The sequence below is a fragment of the Pteropus alecto genome, unplaced genomic scaffold, assembly GCF_000325575.1.
Source record: "Pteropus alecto unplaced genomic scaffold, ASM32557v1 scaffold57, whole genome shotgun sequence".
Lineage (NCBI taxonomy): Eukaryota > Metazoa > Chordata > Mammalia > Chiroptera > Pteropodidae > Pteropus > Pteropus alecto.
Genome location: NW_006442508.1, coordinates 7,388,339 through 7,394,726, shown reverse-complemented (window position 1 = coordinate 7,394,726; position 6,388 = coordinate 7,388,339). Strand labels below are relative to the sequence as shown.

The 6,388-nt window shown below is 39.5% G+C and overlaps 1 pseudogene; it reads left to right on the top strand.

Annotated features, from left to right (window-relative positions):
- Window positions 1-4,086: 4,086 nt before the first annotated feature.
- Window positions 4,087-4,455, top strand: LOC102891801 (annotated as a pseudogene).
- The last annotated feature ends 1,933 nt before the right edge of the window (window positions 4,456-6,388 follow it).

Sequence of the window (6,388 nt, the reverse complement as noted above, 5' to 3'; positions counted from 1 at the left end):
TTTGAGCCCCAGCCCCCGCTTTCAGAGAAACACACACACACACACACACACACACACACACACACACACACACACCCCATACACACAGAGACATATATGCACAGGCATACTCAGACACATATAGACAGGCACTCATACATACACACACACATAAATACAGACATACATACACACAGGTATATCTACACACAGACACATAGAGAGAAACACACAGACACACCCACAGACATACACAGAGATACACAAAGATACAGCCAGGTTACAGTGGTAAAGCCAACCTCTGGGAAAATCTAAGGCCTTGGTTGAGTTACGATGTTCTAGAGTTCCCGGCAGGGGATCGGATCTCCCTGAATGCTCTTACCTCAGGCACCCGTGCTGATTATTCTCCGTTTGCTCCTCAAATCCATTCTCTGCCCCTTTCTGCCATGCCCTGCATCCAGGAGACTGACCCCTAGGGACTTCCATACTGGGCTTCCTTGTCCAGCCAATCCTGCTGCTTTGGGAGGAGTGTACACAGAGGGCTGAGGGCAGAGAAGACACTCAAATATCAGCCACACCTGGAGGGATCCCCGGAGTTTGGCTTTCACAGTGAAGGCACTTTTATATCCGTACTTGGAAAAGTATTACATCGAGGAATCTTTCTCTGTGCAACAAAATGGCTTCGAGGGAGATAATCCCCTTACCCCTACCCATTTATGAACCCTTGAGGAAAAGAGATAGAATTACCTGGATTCAGTTTGGAACAATTCAACCTGAACTACGTTCTTAATATTTCATACATGGTCTTATTTGAGACTGAATAACCCAGCTTTCGGGAAATGTACTAACATCAGGCTACAGTATGCTTATCTTGTTGAAGCCATAGGACCAGACCATTCTCTCCTATGTAGTTTTTCATATAGGTACTGAGCATTTACAACTCTCAATCATTCAGGCAATAGATTAATGATCTAAGGCAAGTAGGCCAAAGACAGAGATGAAGAAGAAATTCCCTTTTCTCTCTAGGGATGGGACACAGCTGGCACAAACTTTGAAGCATTTAGAAGCATCCACTAGGGAGTGAGCTGCCCCAGCCTAGTGAAGGAAGACCTGGGGTTAAGCAGGGAACCTAAGTGCTATTAGAGAACCGGAGTACTGGCTTAGTCTTTCTCTGCTGCATTGTACATTCTTTTCATCATTATCAAATCTTCAGGAAACTATTCTTAGAACAGGGAATGAAAAGATAGAAGTATAAGCAATGTAATAGCATCAGTTAGTAGTAGAGGACCACCTCAGGCAAAAGAGAGGAATCCCTTGAGAGTCAGCCACAGACAAGGCCACAGCTGGACGAACAGGTGGGAGTAACAAGTGAGAAGACATGTGAACTACATCCTGGGCATGGCTCAGAAAACACTAAGGGACAGCCCGAGAGAGACTAATTTCCAATAATAATAACTCAAGTTTCAGGTAGGACCGAGCACATTACTTATACCCAATCTTGAGATACTCCTTCAATTTTAGGAATTCATCTTCAAAAACATCAGTTTAAATCATATGTAGTGGCCTTTCATGCTCCTATAGTACATTTCTAAAATAGGTGGAAATGCATTTAAAATTTTCTATATTTGAAAAATGGGACAACTTTATACTCCCAAAAGCCAATTTAACTTGAAGCTATAAAAGGAACAATCCTTCCAAAAGATATCTACCTAAATCTCTCAAGCTCCTGAGACATTAAAAATAATCAAATGGAATTGGGCAGTATTTGTTCAATGATCTTTGCTCATGATACTCCTTTTAAAGTGCACACAGGCCTCCTGCTAATAACAGTCATAAATCACACAACTACACAGAAGACTGGGAAAGAAGTAATTATATCAGGTAATAAAAGTGAGAAATAGCCAGTCATTAGAATTGGGGAGCTATTTTTGTACAAAGTACAGCCTCCAAGTACAGAATCAGTGTGACATATTCAGCATAGAGCCATCTATATATAAGCAGCAAAAGTACATAAATTTGATCCCAAGGTAAATGTTTCTACTACATGAAGCCAAGTAGAACTTAATGCTCAAAGCCAGCCCAGGTGTGGGACAGGGCCAAGGGACAAGCATGCCATGAATAGCAGCTGAGTGGGTGTCCCTGGCAAGTCATGAGGCCTCTCTTGGATTCAGCTTCAACTGCAAAAGATGGAGCTAGAATAAATACTAAGTTCTTCTCTAGCCCCAAATTTCTCTTTGTAACTACTAATTCAGAATTCATTTAATTTTCGAGAGCCAAAGAAACAAACCCAGAAATTGTTGTAGGTTCTGGCTTAAACTAAGCTTATAATCAGCTGATCCGATACTGAGTGTCTATCAAAGCTTGTTAGACATAGTCCTGGAAATTCTGATCCTGTGGTTCTGAAGCGGGCACCAGGGGGTGATATATTTCATAAATTTTTGGATGATTCGGATATGCTCTGAAATTTGAGAAACACCTATCCTGCTAAGTCATCAGGCATATTGACCTGCTGTTAGAAGGGACTGAGAAAAGAAGTAACAGTTTTTGAAAACGTGCTCTTTGCCAGTAGTGAACATACGCTATCTCATTTAATAATCATAACAGTCTTTGGTTCAGAAAAAGAAAAGGAAATTTTTCTTTAGGTAGAGAAATCAACCCCGGTAGAAAGTAAGGCAATAAAGAATTCTAGATTATTCCTATAAATTAATTTCCCTTGTTGACTCTTGCCCAGTTAAATAAATAATTGAGCTAATTATATACATTTCCTTGTATATTTTCTTTCTTCTTTTGAAGTAGGGTAAATAAAGGGAGAAATAAATTTCAGAAATTCAACATAGTTGCCCAAATATAGTATGCCAGCTTTATATGTAAGCTAATTGAAAGAGCAAAAACAAAAAAAAAAATTCAGCAACAGGAATGAAGCCCTTCTCTGGGTAAGTAAAACTTGTCAAGCCATGATTTAATTATTCATTTCATCCTATTGTCTAGTGTGCCAGCCAGCACTCTGAACAAGGTTTACTCAGCTGCACTAGAAAACTGAGGGCTCTTACACCTCACACTCTCTACATAAGCTCTCTATTTAATGATGCTTGCATTTCTCCTCTTAGATGTGCCAAATGCAGGGAAGACTAATAAAAATCCTGAATTCCAGGTTGCCAGAACACATTATCCATTTATTCTGAAGTATAAATTTTCAATCTTACTCATACTGGGAGAAATTATCATTGTTAAGAAATCTAGAAGTATAGTCAGTTCTCAAAGTGCTTCCCCAGAATATTTATTTAAATAGCACTGCTCTAGAAAGACTCCATGTTCTTTATTCTTAGAAACTTGGCGTGGCGCGCTGACAGTCCTACAAGTTAGCATTTGGTAAGGCACTTACATCCCATTGGTAGTTTGACCATCAGAGAAGAGAATTATACATATTTTAAACCTTCAGAGTGAAATAGAATTTGACCCTTGGAAGAAGGATGAGGTGAAGTAATAGAAAATTTTCCAATATTTATTTTTAGTATCTTTTCAGATCTAAAGTCATTTTGTTCAGGAACATAAAAGTTGAATTATGATTAGCTTAATTTACTTACCAAATTATCGTGTATGATGTCTTTTATTTTAAAGTGTCATTTATTTAGATATTTTCAAATATATTACCTAGGTATTCTTTTCAATGTTCAAAAATGTTCCTATAAGTGGAGCTATATATTGCTGAAATTAAAGAAATACAGCTCTAGATTTTGCTAGAAGCACATCAAAATCTGCAGAGAAATAGAGAGAGGACAGAAGCATTTGGGAGCATTTACTGTATGCAGGTGCTATACATGAATAATCTCACAGAGTATCTCGAAGTCCTTAAGAGGTGGAGATGATTGGCCTATTTTACAGATGAAGAAGGTGGGGCTTAGAGAAATCCAATGGGTCAATCATACAGCTAGTGGTAGAACTGATGGAACTCAGTATATTGGGCTCCTCAGACCACACTCCTTCTCTTCCATCACTCAAATGATATCAGCCAATGGGGCCTGCAGAGAATGTGTTTTACTCACTACCCACACACATTATCTAAAGGATTGAATTGTTATTAATCCTTTTTCTGCCTCTGTTGCCCACATGGTGCCTGTGAAAAAGCTTGTGTCAAAGAGAAGCAATAAAAAAAAGAAGAAGCAATTTCTTAAATTCATCCTTGATGCCACCCACCTTGTAGAATATGGAATCATGAATGCTGCTCACTTATTCAGGAAAGAATCAAAGCGAATGGAAACACTGGGAATCTCAGTGAAGGAGTTGTAATCATTGAAAGGAGCAAGAACAAGATAACTGTAACTTCTGAGGTGACTTTTTCCAAAACGTATTTGAAATATCTCACACACGTAAAAAATTTTGAACAACAATTGACGTGATTGGTTGAACAGCCAAGAGAGTTATGAATTATGTTACCTTCAGATTAATCAAGACGAAGAAGAGAAGGATGAGGATTAAAACTCACTTATCTGGAATATTTTGTATAAGTTCTTGAATAAAACTTGGGAATCAAAAAAAAAAATGCCATTAACCAATCATCACGTATCATTGAGTTCCTGGATGTAATTCTGTTTCTATGATCCTCCAACATAAAAAGCTCACGAGTGCAGGACAATGTCCTCACATAAGGAGGGTCAGTTCCTTAGCTAAAAAGTTCAGGGTAGCCCTGAACCTCCAAGGTAGCCCTGCACAGCCAGGGAAGAAAACCTTCACAAGTCTAGCTCCTTCCAGCAGTTGGTGCCAATGTTGCAGTCGGGAAGTATCAGAACTAGAGAAAGCATAGTAATGTGGTCCCAGGAAAGTAATTTTAATTCTCCCTCTACTATTTGGAGATGTAACCTCACTCCGGATGACAGGGATGGGCCCATGGCACAGACTTGGCTGAATCATAGGATCTAAGGGTGGGCAATGACTCAAGCAGGGACAAACAGAGAACTTTCCTGAGTCTGACATATAGATAACGCAGAAAAGTGGTGAATTGTGTGAACAGAGAACTTTCCTGAGTCTGACATATAGATAACAGGAAAGAAAAGTTCTAAGTCAGGAACATGTGACATTTAGACTGCCAGTAGCCATCTTTCCTACCATGACCCTGTGGAGACAGCCTTTCTGCAAACAAGTCAGAGATGAGAAATGAAGTGAGAGAACAAGAAAACTTTGGCAGTGCCCAGGAGCAGGCACTGGTGGCTATGGCTCCTCCTCTGGCCCAGTGAGATAGCCCAGGAAAGGTCTCAGTTATTTGAAGAAATACATCCTCCTCTATTTTTGAGCCATTTGGGTTGGTTGTCTGTCCCCTGGAATTGACAGAGCTTTGATAAACACACTCGATTACCTTACCTAGGAACTGAGAATTATCTTGGTTTTCCACCATGTCTCTAGTATCACCTTGGCCTGATTTAGCTCACAACTTTCCCCAATGAACTCCTTGAACTTGAACCTTATTGCCATGCACATATCCATCTCTTGAATCATGCAGAAATAAATCACCCTGAAGAAAAAAATGGCACTGTGTGCTGGTTAATACATTTAGGGATACTGATTAAATATACTTGGGATAGCGATGCTGTGCACATACCACACACAGAGATTTATTGTCTATGTGCAGAAGTGGCTAAATCCCAGATACAGGATGACAAATGAGAGGCCGCTGCGGTGCCAGATGCTTCTATTTTAGTTTGGAATCTGTCTTCATGGAATTGCAGCCTTATTATCTGGTTTCACTCTTAGGATAGCACATTTTGTATAAGCCTTTACAGAATGTGAGCTGACTACTGGCTTTCCACATAAGTTGACACCAGGGTTTCTCGGCAGTGGCACTATCGATCTTTTGGACTGGATGATTCTTTGTTTTGGGAGCTATCTTGTGCATTGTAGAATGGTTAGTTGGCTTCTACCCACTAGATGACAGTACCACTTCCTTTTGTGACAATCAAAATTGTGTTCAGGCATTGCCAAGTATTACCTGGGGGAGAAGAAATTGCCATTAGTTGAAAACTCTTGGTTAGACAGATCACCAAATTTGGACATTTGGTCTTTGGAAGATACTTTTGTCTTCCATCATTGTCTTCAGAAACCACATGCTAGTTCACCAGCTATATATATTTAGAATCCTCAATAATCAAGAATGTTTCTCTAGCAAATGCTGAATTTGGGCCATTATTTCAGGTAAGTTTCTGTAATTCATTTATACACACACACACAAACACATACGCACAAGTATCTTTCTAAGCATTCACTCTCATATGTCCTCTCATATGTGCCTCAGACACAGTAACTATATTATATAACAAAGACTTCAATCAATGTCTGATTCCAGTGCCCTTTTTTTTTTTTTTCCAAAAATGATCTTGCCTTCACCCATGTTAACTTCTACACAGTCCACATTGAAACC